The sequence below is a fragment of the Ziziphus jujuba genome, chromosome 3 (assembly GCF_031755915.1).
Source record: "Ziziphus jujuba cultivar Dongzao chromosome 3, ASM3175591v1".
In the NCBI taxonomy this organism is placed as follows: Eukaryota; Viridiplantae; Streptophyta; class Magnoliopsida; order Rosales; family Rhamnaceae; genus Ziziphus; species Ziziphus jujuba.
This window is the reverse complement of record NC_083381.1, coordinates 36,666-54,488: the sequence shown is the minus strand read 5'-3', so window position 1 is coordinate 54,488 and position 17,823 is coordinate 36,666.

Below are 17,823 nucleotides of genomic sequence, written 5' to 3'. Positions count from 1 at the left end.
ATTATTCTTCAAACACTTTAAACATGTTCAAATTGTGTTAAAAATTTATATAAAAATATAATATTCATGATAAATAAAAGGATAGTGGACATAAATAGAATCTTACAAATATTATATATAGAAAGCTTTATAATAATTTGGACAAAATAAATAATAAAAAAATATATTAATAAAAAATAAATATTAATTATAAAACTTGTTAGGATATTGGATTTGAACTTTTTTGGTTCAAGATGTATGTTCCACACGTTGTTTTTAAAATACATTCGCTTTTCACCTGTGCTAGTGAATCTAGATGTGTCTATCTTCCATGATAGAACGGACTATATAACTTCAAATATTACACCTTGAGCTTCTCTCATCGAATTTGAAATTGTTTTTCTTTTATTACACCGAAAGACCTTAGACAAATCTAAAAAAATTTCATAAGGATATGAAAAGAGAGCTACATAGCTTCTTCATTTGCAATCCTAATGTTTTGTCTCAATTCCATGTTTCAAATTGTAAGAAGGTTAGGCTATTTATAGGTCTCAACCAAGTAGGATATTGAATATGGTATATAATATGGTTTTTAAACCATTTAATAATGTTCACCACTAAATTCCCATATTTGATTAGCTATTACAAACATTTTTCAATGATATTATTGTAACTTGATTATCTGTTACAAATTCATTCAAAACTTGTAACCTCCATATTAAAATACTAATCAACAAGTTATTAAAATGGCCGCTATAGCCATTAAATTGGTTTTTTAATATCAAAATTTTCCAACAATCCTCCACATGAATGAATTTGACATGATGACTCAAAATAAGTTTAAGATCCAAAAACAAAACAAAAAAACTATAGTGGTAAGGTTCTAAGGTAGGAACCTAAATATGATAGGTGGGTACCACTCTTTAAACCTTTCATAATAGGTAGAATATATTTACTTTACTGACTAAACATATATGTAATATCCTTGAACTTTTTGTCATTTGTCCAAATGATAATATACTTTACATAGAAATCCTTTCTGACACATTTCATTCATCACTATTATGTTCATTTTGGTCATGAATATCTTTCTTGTTTTGCAAGATTTTCTAAAGAATTGAACCCCATACAATTTTCCTTCAAAGTAGCCCCACTTCACTCTCAAATAGGTGATTTCTTATTTAAGAGTAACCTCTATTACTCTGCTTGGATTCTCCCTATGCATAAGAAACATTAAAAGCATATAACTTAATATTTCCTAGTGGACATCACTGTTTCAGTTTAGGAATAGATAATTGATAACCCCTACAATGATCCAACTCAATTTTTAAATCTTAGTTGGCCCAACACCAGTTGAACCTAGATCTTAAGTTCTTCAGTCAACTAGGTTAGTTATCTATAGTATCGATTAATTACTTCATGGGCTTCAATCCATTCCCCTTGATGATATTTCAATTAATCTCTATTTAACCTTTTCAGCTAATGGATCAGTGAAGTTTTCATTTGACTTACACAGTCAACAAAGATAACTTTAATTGAGATTAGTTGTTTCACGGTATTGTGTCTACAACTTATGTGTCTAAAACTCATCACTCAGCCTCTTCACCATATTTATCAAAAACAATGAACTCATTGTAGATTGGGCTTGCCACCCATGTATCTAAGTACTCTTACAAATTCCTTTCCAATAATCATCCTTGTGTATATACTCAGTTTGCTAATTGTATAGGCTATGTTTGGTTTTATCAAAATCATCATACTTCCAACCCATTTGAATATTCCATTTGAGATAATCTTTCATCTTTATTGCATTTCTGTATATGTTTAAGATTTTAGACACATGCACAAGAAACCAATAAACATTACTGTTATGTGAATATCCAATGATGTTGCAACCAATGGTTTCAGAACTTATTTTCATCTTTTATGGTATAGGTATGACCTTTTTGGTAAGACACCACCATATTGACAAGAATTTCTAGTAAGGTTGTCTTATTTTCCGTAGTTTGTATGGTGTTCACCCCCGCATAACCTTTGTATCCATTATTTCTTTCATATATTTTACGTTTGCTTTTAGTAAATACACATAATAGTAATCAACATCATAGTTCTAAAAATGAATTAATCAAATTCCAACAAACTAGAGCAAATTGGATGCACCAAAAAATAGTAAATAACATTAGCTTAAAAGCAAATAAATAAAACAAAATTTATTTACCTCCATTTGCTTCATAAGACAGATTATTATTATTTTAAATTTATAGCATAGGTTGTTTCATGGTCTTAATATTAGGATCCAATTTCTTATTGTAATTCTATACTATAGCAAATATTTCTATCCTTAACCATGGACCTTTGAAGCGTTTTGAGTCCATTCGACTTGCAAACCTCAAATTGACAACGCTTCACCATACTCTTCTAAGTATGCATAATTTTTTCAATAGCTCTATCTTGAATCACTTGCATGAATCATGAGCTAGAAAATTGGAATTAATGCTCGTAATAAGAAAATTGGAATTTGAAATGTCAAAACTCTCCTAGAGCTACCTTCCAAAACACTAGGATAGCCCAAATTAGGGGAAACTGTATTGAAAATTCTATAGAAAGTCTAGTAACATTTCCACTGTAAATTAGACTATCCCAAAACATTCTCTGCATAAAAAACTTATTCCAAAAGTATACATGCACTTTATTCTCCTCTCCTTACTACAAATTTCATAAATTTATAAGACTTTGATAATAACAATGTAAAAATATAAATAATAAATCATAAATACCTTTTCATGTGTCAGGTTCCTTCCCGAAGTTTCCACCGGAACCCTGAATGGCCCCAACTCTTTCTTAAATTTTAACTCAGTATAGGAAATATTTTTATAAATTCATAGCCATCCAAACCTTCCACTTACTATAATTCTATCAATTTATCACACTTCATAAATATACCAGAACATAAATTTAAATAACAAGATAATAGTAATAATAATACAGGCTATCCCAGCTCATAATATCTAGTAAGGGGGACCATAACAATATTCATAATAATAATAATGACAGTAAATGAAAAGAACCTGGATCACAGACCCTAAATCATACAACCCTAATCTCAAAATCTAAGAAATCTAAATATACGAGTTTGAGCCATTAAAAAACAATAAATTGTAAGATATCTTTTAGTAAAATAATTAAAAGAAACATGTAGAAATAATATATTAGATTGAATAATTGAGGTCATAACAATAATTTTGATAACATCACCATTATCCAGAACCAACATAATTTTATATATACATAAATATGAACATGTATTAGTCCCTTGAAAGTTCTAAATAACATGCCTGTAAACTAATACACTTGTTCAAAGGTTGAATTATTTGTCCGAAAGGTAACCTGGATTTCTAATACCGGTACTGTTGGAACTTCCTCACTACTTAATTAGATTATACAAGCACTTTCAAATCCATAAAAAAATCACTAATTAGAATACACACAACGTTGATGCAAATATTAATAATAATACTAATAATATGATAGTAATAATAACAATAATATTAATAATAATATAATAATAATGATTTCATAGTAAAATAGTAAAATAAAATAAATAAACTCTGATTTTAAGTTTATTTAAATAAAAACATTAATTAAGAGTATAAAAAAGTTTATAAATATATAATGTTTAAACCATTTATAATTCATGTAGAAATATATCAATCAAAATTAAACATTACCCGATGTACCATATGATGTGCCAATGCACAATTCTAGAATATCAATTGCTCGTAGATATACTATTACTACTAGGACGGTTGGCGTGGTTAGCTATAATGGCCATCCAACCTAATATAGTAATAGACGACTTGTTAGCATAGCCCATATCTAATCACCTATTGACATAACCGGGTCACTGTCATGGTATTGTATGGTACACCTAATACAAATATATCAAAAAAACACTTGATGCACCATTCAATATATCAGTGTTGTCATGTGATATTTGATATCCAAACACCATTTGACAGAAGGGGGAGGGAGAAGAGAAACCTGCACAAGGTCCTTTTAGCATCCTAAAGACATCAGTACTAGATAATTTGTCATCCTACATCTAAGGAGAAGGTGATCAATGTCATTACTGCAAAAATACCTATATAACCTCATTCACCTTAGCTCCCATAGGATGACTAAATATAACCTGTTACGCTCTGGTTGTGGGGAGAGTGGCTATTGCCATCATTGCAAGATACTTGTCATCCCCCTCTCCACAGCTCACAAAGGATGACTAAATATAACATATATGCTGAAATCAGTAACATATATGTTCCAAGAACACCGATACTATATAGTACATCTAAAAACCAAAGTGTTACGTATAAATGTACCATTATGGAAGCATTGATTTTTCATAATTACTGAAATTCTAAACCAACAAAAAGTCAAACTTAGAACCACTCACAATCTAACTAGTCATTTCTTGTCAAACTAAATAAAATTTTAATTTTAATTTTTAATCTTGGAATAGATCGTCCCATAAATAAATATCTATATTTCTTACAAAGACATATAGACTTAGAAAATCTAATATTACTTTGTTTCTATTATTCTCTTGTATAAAAGGACCAATTGATTTGTTATTTGTTGTGGGTGGATTTTCATTCATCTCACCTAAGCAAGCTTGAAAAAAGAATAACCTTGAAAGGAGAATAAATGACTTAGGTTGCAATTGCAAAGTGATATAGGTTGCAAAACAACCCAACTGACCTTAGGTTGTAGAACAACCTGAGGAATGAATAGGATGGTTTTATCTTCCAATACGACCTCGATGAGTTTGACAACTTCATAAGCTCGTATTTCTAATGGTTCACAACCTCAAAGGACTATAAGGCTAATCCCATATAAAGCGGCTCAAGACAAATGACCTAAGAGCTCCTTGACATCAAAAGTACATCATCATGCAAGTTCATCCTCACTCTAAATTAAACTTGAAGCCGAAAGAAAGGATGAACAGTTAAGACACAGTTGAACATGCGAAGGCATGTGCTGTTTCCACTTACTCAACCAATCCAAAGATGCCACCTGTTATATGCTTATTGAAGACCCTCAAGACCATGCTCAGTTGGCAACTCGTGAAAGGTCTAAAGCTATTCCATATGGGGGAAAAAAAACTTCTTGAACTAGAGAGAAGAAACATGTAACACCCTAACCCGAGAAAATGCTCAGAATTTGAATATTTGACCAAGTTTGACCAAGGTTAATTGAGTGGATGCCATAGTTGACTTTTTGGTGTAGTTAGAATTTCACTTTAACTAGGGCAGTATTGTGACATGTTATCTGAAGTTTATAGACTAGTAGCGTGTCTAATTCTGAGCTAGGATTAAGGAGTTATGGTCAGAATAAGATTTGATCAATTTAACCAAATAGGATCCAATATTGACTTTTTCTTGGGACAAGATTCGGCGTTGACCAGCTATCATCACATAGAGCTTGTTAATACACGTTCATAGCTAGGCAGCAAATCTCATGTTGAGCTACAATTCAAAAGAACTTCAAGGGTATTTTAGTAATTCTTCAAATAGTCCATTTATTCTTGAGAATCTGAGTTTTAAAATCAAATTACTTTATTTAATTATTCTATATGCATATATGTACATCGAGTTGTATTTTTAAATATATATATATATATATTATCTTATTATTATTTATATTATTTACTATTATTGTTATTACTAAGTTTTAATATTAGTTTGTTATATTTTAACATATGTTTTAAGTGGGAAATGTGTTGATTTGTCAAATTGGAAAACCCACATCCACGGTGGGGATTTTTAAATTTCATATGTAATATTATTTTATGTCATTTGTTATTATTGTTACCATCATCATCATCATCATATTATTATTATTATTATTATTATTATTATTATTTTGTTTTTGTTTTGGTTTGAAAATAACCCCTTTTTTTTTTCCTATGCTTCTTCCACGTGATAAACACACTCTCTCTCACACTCTCTTTTCCTTGTGTGACCGAAACTTCAAATAGGAATTTTCTTTTACTATAGTTGATCCAACCCTCATCGCCATCGCCATTTGAAGACCCACCATCTAGCAACATCATGATTTCAGCAGCCCATAAAAGAATCCATGAGCGACCAAGTTTTGGTTGCTAAATATATGGTAGCTAATGTAGGGAAAACAATGGTCAACCACTTTTAGTGATCAAAATTTGGTCACTGATGGCCATCTTTTATGATCAATGAATATTTGGTCACTAAAGGCAAGGGCGGGAATTTGTTCCTACTTTTTTTGTGGTGGGAAGAGAATCTTTCACTGACCAAAATATATGTGGTCACTGATAGTTTTCATCAATGACCAATGGTTTGGTCGGTGATAGTCTAAGAAATATTAACGTTTGACTTATAGTAGCTAATGATTTCTGGTCATTGAAACTAAATATCAGTGACCAAGTAGATGGTTACTAATATTTTAAATAATAGAAATTTTGAAAAAGAAAACATATGGGTAAAAATCTTTAACGACTATTTAAAGTTGGTCACTGAAAAACTATATCAGTGACCAAACATTGGTGGTTGAACCTTCCAACTACTAAAATAATAAATACGAAAAAAAAAATTAAAAGATGGAAAATTAGAGAAAAATATTAATAGATATTATAATATTCAATAACTTTTAGTTTTTACTAGTTGTATTTAAAATTATAATTGTAATTAGATATAAATCATAATCAAATAAGGTATTATAATAGTAACTATTTATAAATAAATAGTCTTGGTTCTATTAAACCATTATAATTGTAGAAAAGTTTTTTTTAAAAAAAAAACAAATAAGAAAATTGAAAAAGCTAATGGGAGGGAGAGAAATTGAGGAGCACACTTAATCTTTTATGAGTAAAATAATAAATAGATTAAACAAAAATTGAAAGGTAAAAAAAGTTGACCCATGTGGGTCTGCTATTAATATATATATATATATATACACATATATTTTTGTTAGAATTACAATAATATTATATAAACTAAAGGAATAGAAGAGGTTAACTGTAACTTCAAACTACAATTTTAAGAGAAATATATCGAGGTGACAATGTAGAAAAGTAACAATATAATTAAAAAATTATATGTATAAAAAAATCCTCATTTATTGATAATATATCTTATTTTATAACAAAAAAATATTGAAGTAAATAATTAGAATGGTTCCACTAGTTAAAAAGTAAAAATTAAAATTCTATTTAAAAAATATAAACATAAAACTAAAAATTAAAATTTTATAAGTGGAATACGATTTAACATACTTATCATTTTATTATGGTTATTATTATAAATGTACACAAACTAATATATATATATATATATGTATATGTATATTTAGTTTTGCTATGGATAGGATCAAATTCACTTCATATTGGTGAAAAAACTAATGTTAAATATCATTTTGGGAGGATCAATTTTGTGTCAAAGTGGATAGATTTACTATGTAGGATTGTTGTATGACAAAGTATTCATTTTGGCACAAAATTTACCCTTTGAAATAATATCTGACATTAAATTCTCATTTTATAAAATTAATCGGTCTATGGCAAAACTGTATATATTAGTATATATATGTGTTTTATAATATATATTTTTTGCAATATATATTTATAACATTTAGTATATTTTTATTAAAGAAAATTTATGTCAGATGTTCATTTATCCACCACAATTGTTTATTGATATTTAAAAATATATAGTTCTCTAAATCTCTACAAGGTTCCCTGTTATGTAAAAAAAAAAAAAAAAAATTATTTTCATATGTTACTAAATCTATATTAGTCTATATATTATTTTTAAAAATTAAATTTTGAAACAATCTATGAATTTTCTTTTTCAAATAAGTTTTATTTTTTGAATAAACGATCTAAAGTTAAAAAAAAAAAACCTAACTTGACTATAAAATTATCAATAATGCTAGAAATACTAAGTCTAACAATCTATGAGTTTCTTTCTTTTTTTTTTCTTTTTCTTTTTTTTTTTTTTTTGGCTCAGAACTTGTTTCATTTAACTGAATCTTCATCTTCGCATATATATATATATATATATATATCTATTATTTTTGTCATTTATCTACTTTTTATTTTTTATATCTCATTTATCTAAATATATTTGTAATAAACATTGGCAATTTTTTAGTTATATTATACTTCATATAAAAAATCTATATATATATATATATAGTATATCATGCTTATTGATTTATTATCTAAACAATATAATATTTATTTAATTACTTTTTGATTTATTAAACATGGAAATTTATATAAACTTTTTTATTTTAATGACAAATTTCTTTTATTATTTTTTCATTTATTTTTGTGGTTAATTTTATATAATTTAAAATATATGTTAAATTTAAAACAACTATGGATAGATACTTATAAATAAAACATTCATTTCATCATCATTAAAACTTAATATTCTAAAAGGGTTTTCTGAGCATTTCAATCCGCTTATATTTTTTTTTTGAAAAATAATTGCGTAATTATCCTATATTATCTATATTAGTATTTCTTTAAAATAAAAAAAAAATAAAAACCATTAGAAAACAATTTGATATTTAATTTTGTAATGATGCCCCTCACAAATAAATTATACAATTTTTCATGCTGTTGTTGTTATTATTATATAAATTATACATTATGTATATGTATTCGTATATATGGGTTAATTACACTAGGCACCCTCAAGATTTCTCTTAATTACAACAAGGTACCTTCAATCTTTCCATAATTACATTGCACATCCTCGAGGTTTTATTTAATTACAACCAAATATTTTTATGTTTTCATAATTACATTGCACACCCTTAAGGTTTTTCCCTTAATTACAACCGGTTATAATTAAGGGAAACCTCGAGGATATGCAATGTAATTATGGAAACATTGAAAGTATCCGATTATAATTAAGGAAAACCTCGATGGTGCCTAGTGTAATTAATCTAATATTATATTTATTAGTTCTCAAATCATAGTTGTTGTGATGAAAAATTGTTAAAGACTTTTCTATCAACTTTTGAATTATTTCAAAATCTAAAATTTAAATGTATTTGAAATTTAAATAAATCCATATGTGATTTACTTTATTAGCATAGAGTTTTAGTATGTTAATCGACTGATATAGTTTAACATTACAATTTTAAAGCTTTTGAATTAACTCAAGAATCAAGATAATAAAGTTTTTGAAGCATTGTTAGGAAAATGTAAAAATTTTGGAATTTAGTTTGAAAATAATTAATTTTCTTCATACAATATGTGTTATAAATTAAAGATAAAGATAAATTTATATGTTCAGAAAATTCTAATAAAAAGATGATTTTATTTATATTTTTATAATAGTTAGTATATGCATATACATATTTATACACATATATGTACAAATATTTTTTTGAAAAGACGGAACTTGTTTTAGAAAGACAGATAGTTACATTCTTTATGTGCATATTTGATATTTACAAAATAAATTCTTATACTTAATTATTTTGTGAGTAACTAATAATACACTTATTGATTAATTACATTGTCCATATTAATTAACTATTTATATTATCTTAGGAATTAAAACTCATATTAAATTTGTTATAATTTTGATGAAGTGGGTAGCCTCAGTGGTTTAGCACCCCTATTTATACTTATCAATGCATGGTTCAAGTCATAAGAGATAAAAGGAGTTTGGGTCGAGTCATAAGAGATAAAGGAGATAAATGGGTTTGGGCTATTTGCAATGTTTAGAAAAAAAAAAATTGTTATAATTTTAATTTTCCTTTATTTTTGGTAAATGAAAATTTTAATTTTGCATTGGTGGGAAATTTGCCACTATCATTTTTCACCTCATAGGACTAGTCCCGGAAACCCTCCCAATATCTCCTAAATGGTCGTACTTAGTGAAGTCCCACTAGATAATCTGTAAGGATAACCAATGGAACCTCACTTAAAACGTGAACAACGAACATATGCATTATTAATAATAACTCAATATATAAATATAATTAAATCCACAAGAACACAGTCCACAACCGGCCTATTGTATCACAGACCATAACTACATACACAAGTAATGTAGTCTCCACTAAGTCCAATATTTAGATCAGAACATTCTAAGAGTATTTACAAAGTTTAGAAGTACAAATAAATAATAAATAAGTCTAGAAAGATAAGGATGGATAAAGAAAGATAGGTACTCCTGCTGCTGTGAAAAGAACGAAGTGGCAAGCGATGTGCGAGGTAGACTACTACTAACTACCTGGGCCTAAAAGAACGAATTTAAAACAAATAAAATGTGAGATAAAGAAATCTCATTGAGTGGCATAATATAATAGAAAAATAATAATTTATTTTCATAAAAATATTTCTCTAAAGACCTCTCGTTCCACTCGTTTGAAAAGTTTCCATTTAAAAATCATTTCACAAAACCCGAACTTGTACCCCAATTTAATATCATAAAATCGATGTTCAAAAGTATAAAGTGAACAATCATTGTAATATTATAAAATGTCTTAATCAAGATATAAATATTACGCATAAAATATTATAAAAGCAGTTCCACAAAATAAATATGAAAGCGCAATAATAACCACAATATTTGAAAACCAATAATATACTCAAACGTATACAATGTACCATACGATATATCAATCTGTAAACCATGGGATACACCCACCTCACGACCCTCAATATACGAAATGTGTCGTGGAAATAATAAATCCTACCCATGGCAATAATAATCCATTGGATGAAACCAACCTCACAGCACCATGGCAATAATAAACCGTCGGATAAATCTAACCTCACGGTCCGTGGAAATAATAAACCATTGGGTGAAACCAACCTCACCGCACAGTAGCAATACTAAACCGTTGGTTAAACCCGACCTCAAAGTCCATAGCAATAATAAACCGTTGAGTGAAACCAACCTCACAGCACTGCGGCAATACTAAACTGTCGGTTAAACTCAACCTCACAGTCCATCGTAATAATAAACCGTTGTGTGAAACTAACCTCACGGTACCGTGACAAACCCAGCACACTGTACTATAATACTGAACTAAAACTCTGATACTATATGGTACATCAATTAAAAATAACCAATACAGTACCCTTAAAATAATTTTATAAGATCATAAATATTTTTCCAACAATACTGTATCATAAATAATACTTTAATATTCAAATTTAACCGCTTAGTCCATTTATGAACTCATGAGAATTAAAAGCCGATTTAAAATATTGTCAAACGTCACATAAAATGATAACACATATATGAAAAATCAAATATTTGTATATCCATAAACCAAACATATCAATAAAATGGTATATACGTAAAATATTCGAAGCATGTATATACTATACTATATGCCCAAAACATTTAAAAAATGATATAACCACTCATAGTACTGCATATGCTCACTACTGACCCCTGTAGGATTGCCTCCAAACTTAATACGAGTGTCTGTAATATAAATAAAATATTTCTCATGCTCCAATTACTAAACTAAATACACTTGTATGAACCAAATGTCTTAAAATAATTTATACCACAAAAAAAAATTTGATAAATTGGATATCGAATGGTCCAATTATACTACGTACCCTTAGGACCCGGTACCTAAAATTGGGGCTTTTCACCCAAAGGCTAATCTATCAAAATTAAACCTTCTAATGGGTTCTAATAATATCTAATTTCACTAATCCAACTCCAATTTTAACCAATTTTGTCCAAATACAATCTGAATTTATCCGAAATTTAACTAATTGATCCAAAAATAGAAAAATTATCAAACGACCTCCAAAATTTACAAACTTTATATCAAGGGAAAGCCCAAGAGACAAGAAACCCATCAATATGCTCACCTTGGTCCAAAGGTTCCTCCGGTGGATGGAAAACTCATTGCAATACTTGACCAAAATCTACATTGATGTATCTCTCAAACGGTGAGGAATCTTGGCAAAAGGACCATGGAAATGAGTTCAAAGGGTTCAAAAATGATAGGATAGGTGTATGGGTTGGCCTGAAACAGCCAAAAAATGCAAAAATCTGGCAACCCACCTCGCCAACTGCCGCCATGTTCGCCAGCTAGATCCGGGTGCGTCCGACCGCCGTTTGCCGTGAAATTTCAAGACCGAGCTCGCCTTCATGTGTGCTTCCTCCCTGGCTAGTGTGTGTAATTGGTGGTTGGCCATAATGGACAAAAACGGCAATCACCTGGTATGACATTAAACGGGTCGAAACGACCTAGTTCGGACCCACGAGTTTGGAGGGAGAATTTATTAGGTTTTGGGGATGAAATGGGTATTTTGGGGTTTGCTTCCTATTTGGCATGCTTACCGAGGCTTATATAGAGCCTTGGGTCACTAACGGACAAAAAATTGGGGACTGGTTTGGACACTGATATAAAACTTATGCTTAAAACTTCTCAAAACCATAACTTTTTATCCGTAACTCGGAATTTGGCATGCCGCCAATCTATGAACTCGTATCGACGAGATCTACACAATAGTATCTCAGTCAAACCAAAAATATTGACCATTGAAACAGTCAACTTGGACCCACATATTGTTCACTTGGTCAAACTTATTAAAACATGTGTATTTTGGTACGGGTTGTTACATGACCCCTTTCTATTCTAATTAAACCTAGCCCCTGTAAAAAGCAGTTGTAAAGATCCAAAGGAATACCGTTAGACCAACAGTGCTTGATCTTTGCAAGAAAGCAACTAGAAGATGGAAGATAGAAGAAGGAGCCAGCTCTTCTCGTTTGTTGACAACTATGATTGGTTCCTCATAATATCTGGAGCCAACATCCATGGTTATTTTATGCCTCTATTTGCTTGTTTTTTCTTTTTTTCCTTTGAAATTGTAATGGGGTTTGGCAAAAACCAATCGAATTTGGGGAAAATGGTAAAGGAAGTAGTAAGGTACTTGGCAACCTAGTTTTTAATTCGATATATATATATATATATATATATCCTATAGTCTATACTATAAATGAGAAGTGCTCCCAGTTTTGGTCATGTTTTACTATTCAAAATGGTAAAAAATAGCTGCTTCTCGTGCGTTTTGCCTTTTCTTTTCCCATTTTTAAAATTTTTTTTTTTTTTTACAATTTCATATATCCAAATTTACCCCTTTTTTTGGTTTTTTGCTTCAGAAAGTACCAAAACCCATGGGGTCTTTAAAGGCTTCACTGATCTACAACAACGGGGACAGTAGCATCTTTTGGATTTGTCTTTGAGCATGAAAGAGATGAGAATAAAAAAGCTACGGATTATAAACTTCTTTGATGGGATTTTGCAGAGATAGAAAGTTAAAAACCAAAACCCTCTTAGGGGGAGCACCTTCTTTTTCCTTCCTTTTCTTTTACTATATCTGTGTATTAGGGTTTGTTTTTGTGGAAGAGAAGGTAGGAAGAAAGAAAGAAGAAAAAAAAAGAGAAATAGAAAAAAAAAGAAAAAGAAAAGAAAATGGCATGGGGTTGGTCTCTTAGTCTCTCTCTTCTCTCTCTCTCTCTCTCTCTCTCTCTCTCCTAGCCTTTTTTATTTTTCTCTTTCTACTTGCCCATTAGAGATAGAGAAACAGAAAAGGTTTTTAAGCGGTCAAAGTATGTGAGAGATGTGGTTTTGATTCGCCAGTGTGAAAGTAAAGAAATAAATAATAATAATAATAATAATAATTATTAAGATAATATGGTTTTTCTAACTAAAAAAAAAGTTTTTTCAAAGCTTTAAATATTATATATAATATATCTTTAGTCTATAATATAAATATTACATAAATGAGAAGTACTCTCCAGTTTTAGTCATATTTTATTGTTTAAAATGGTAAAAAACGACTGTTTATCTTTTTTTGTTTCTTTCTATGATTGTATGCCAAAGATAAAATAAGTATTTCATTTCTATTAAATACAAAGTTTCTAACCAATAATTTTGAAATCACACTAATACGGCTTCTCATGCACTTAGTTTTACGGAGAAGCTATATATATATAATATATTATGTCGTAATTGCCTAAAATTTTTAGGTTTATCTAAGATTATAAAATTAACCTTTTAATTTTGATTTCAATGGTATATAAAAAAAAAAAAGTTAAAATCGGTAGTTTATAATTTTATATCTTTGCAAGGTTAAAATGTATGGTTTTATATTTACCTTGTTTTTCATTTTTTAGCCCTTTTTTTTTTTGTTTTTTGGGGCTCAATTTGACCTCTCAATAGCACACATCACACAAGACAGCAAGAATTTTTTTTTTTTCTTTTTCAAACAACAACAAATAAGTTATATATATTTTTTATTTAAATTTTCGTATTACAATATACTTTCATTATTTTCTTATAGAATTGATATTTCTCTACTAAAATTATATTGATTGAAATGAGCTTTCGTTTTGGTAAATTAAAAAAAAATTACTTTTTAATTTTGATTTTATCCTTCTATAATATTAGTTATGTAATTTTAAAAATTAAATGCAATGCCAATGTGTGTCAACAAATAAAATATTTTGAAATTAAATTTTTTATTATAAAATTTTTAAACTAATAGTTTTCAATAGATGTGCATGTGGTTTTATATTATTTGTTAAAAAATATATTGATTAGTTAACACTAATAAATAAAAAAAATTTACTTTATCTTATATAAAGTAATTGTTTTTGAAGGTGTAAATGTAACATCCCACATCGGTTGGAGAGGAGCACGAAGCGGTCTTTATAAGGCTGTGGATACCTCTCCCTTCAGGACGCGTTTTGTGAGCAAAACCTTGAGGCCAGGGGGGAGAGAGGGTGTGAACCCTGGGCCAAAGAGGACAATATCCTGATGCGGGTGGTCTGGGCTGTTACAGTGGTATCAGAGCCAGTACCCGGATCGGTGTGCCAGCGAGGACGCTGGGCCCCAAGGGGGGAGGATTGTAACATCCCACATCGGTTGGAGAGGAGCACGAAGCGGTCTTTATAAGGCTGTGGATACCTCTCCCTTCAGGACGCGTTTTGTGAGCAAAACCTTGAGGCCAGGGGGGAGAGAGGGTGTGAACCCTGGGCCAAAGAGGACAATATCCTGATGCGGGTGGTCTGGGCTGTTACACATATGTATATGTTATGGATTTTAGCATGTAGGTTATATTTAGTCGTTTTTTTATGAACTATGGTATGGGACATAACAAGTATTTTACAAGGATGGTAACCCTTTCCATGGTTCAAGACGGCAGGTGCTATTTAACCATTCATATGTGAGCTAAGGTAAGTGAGGGTCAATAGGTATGTTGCAATAATAGCATTATCCATCTTTCTTTTAGCCATAAGATGATAGGTTATTTATCATCGATATTTTTGGGATGCTGAAGATGCCGCATACAGGTTCTTTACTCTTCCTCCCTCCCCCCTCTCCCTTTATCAAGTGGTGCTTGATATACAATACTAGTATATCAGGTAACTTTTTAGTTTTATTTGATAAATTTTTGCATAGGTTTTATATGGGTTTCAATACTTTGTATTGATGATTTATTTCTGTTTTTAATTAATATTTTAAAATAATTTTAGATGTCAGATCATAATTATTTGATTATATTGATATTAATCTTATTTTTACTCACTAGTAGTATTTTCATTTTATTCTTTAATTGTCTTACTTTCATTTTCCCTAGATCCAGTTATAAACCTATTATATCTATATATATATAAATATATATATGTATTTACATGCCCATGTTTTTCGATTCTATTGGCATCATGTGAGGATAGTGAATTCATGTATTGGATATGAAAGTTTGTTTTGGACAAATTAGCCTACTGGCAGTTACAAAGAGCCTTCGAAAAGTTATATACATTAATATGAATATATATGTATGTTTGTATATGTGTGTATTTATGTTAGTGCTGGACATTAATATGTTATTGGAACTTTATTCATGATTTTAGTTATTTAATTAAAGTATTAAGTTTATATGTTTATCTCTCTTTCACTACCCTACTCTTAACATACTCTAGGGTTGATTGATGACTTCAACGTGTTATTCTATATCTGTGTTGGATTTTATTTGTGAAGTGCTGAAAATTTGTGGGTTTATAGGAAGTGCAAGGTATAATATGAATGAGTATATAGAAGTATATTTTGTATGCTAGGTAAAAATTTGAAAAAATCCATATTTTAAAAGAAATTCAAACAAATTTTTTATAAAATTTTTAATAGGGTTTTCCTAGTTCTTGAGGGATTCTGGGATGGGCCCAACAACCATGTGGCATGACATCACAGTACAAATGCTAGGTATTGCAAATCTGCCCTGCAACCTTTTATATAAAAGGAATAGGTCCATTCTCTTGCAGGGTCTTTTCACCTCACCTCCTTCTCTCTCTACTTTCTCTCTTTGGCAAGCTGCTTTAGAGGCACTCCCTGAAACTCGAACTACTTGTTCATCAGTGACTTGACCACTCCTACTCTTTCTACTTTCTCTCTTTAGCAAGTTGCTTTAGAGGCACTCTCTAAAGCTCGACCTACTTGTTCATCAATGACTTGACCGTCAAAGGGTTTTTGTTGACATCACTGCCACACGCTTCATAACAGCTTTCTCTGGTTTTCAAGTCATTAAGCCAGCCACGTCCTCAGCTCGAAAGTCATTTTGGTAGGGTCCCATGATGGAATCAACTTGGGTTGAGGCCATCGCAGGTCAGTTAGGTTAGGTCTAGCAGCGAAATCAAGTTGAAACAACACCGTTTCAGGACAGGTTGGCCCGGATTAGAATGTGGAGCTTGGGGTCAGACGAGATAAGCATCGACGAAATCAACACACCAAAATCTGATTACAACAGTCAATATTTATATAAAACTTAATCGTAATGTTTAGCAAAATGACATAATATATAGTAACTATACATGTCTTCAATTGAACACAATTATTCAATTGAAATCACACATCTATTCAATTGAAACAACATTCCTATTAAATTGAAACAACACATCTACTCTGTTAGAAAATGATAACAGAGAAGGGAGTTTTGTCAAGTTGAAAAATGGGCTTGCGACCAGTGAGCTGGAATCAAGGTGTCACCATGGCCCATGGGCCAAACGAACTATCATTTAGAGCATGCTCACATCATTTTTATATTAAAAATTAAGAAGGATTTTTAGAGCCCCATCTACAAGACGATTTTGTTGTTTGCAAATGTAGGGGTAAAAATTTTCTTTTCAGTATACATGTCTTTTGAATTTAGTCCATTTTATTTATGAAAAATGAGGTATGACAAATAGTAGAAAATTAAATTGCAATTGATATGTGGAACTTGTAGATTTTATGCAATTTTATTTAAATGGGCAAAGATGATATTCTACATGATGCATATTACCGTCTAAATACAAAAAAGAGTTGAGAATAATTTAATATATATATATATATATATATGTATGTATAATCTGTGCGTTTATTACAGAATAGAAGATTTTGGATCAACAAATTTGTAGTTGGCAAATTTTATAGATTTCAAAATATAATTGATAACAAATTTATTTTCAATTAAGTTTAAGATCTTCAAATTATTATTCAAGAAATACATCTTGAAGGAATGAATACGAGTGAGTCGTTAAATGGGCTAGACACCTCTTCAAATTCATCTTTTAATCTTTTTGTGCTTCTAAATCTTGTGTATTTTCATTCATAGGAGGGATTGTTGATTTTTTTTTTAAATATTTATGAATGAAAATATTATTTAGATAATTGACTAGGTGTGTTGTTTCAATTGAATATTGTTACAATTGAAGAGTTTTAATAGTTACTATACATTGTGTCATTTCATTAAACATTACAATTGGATTTAATATA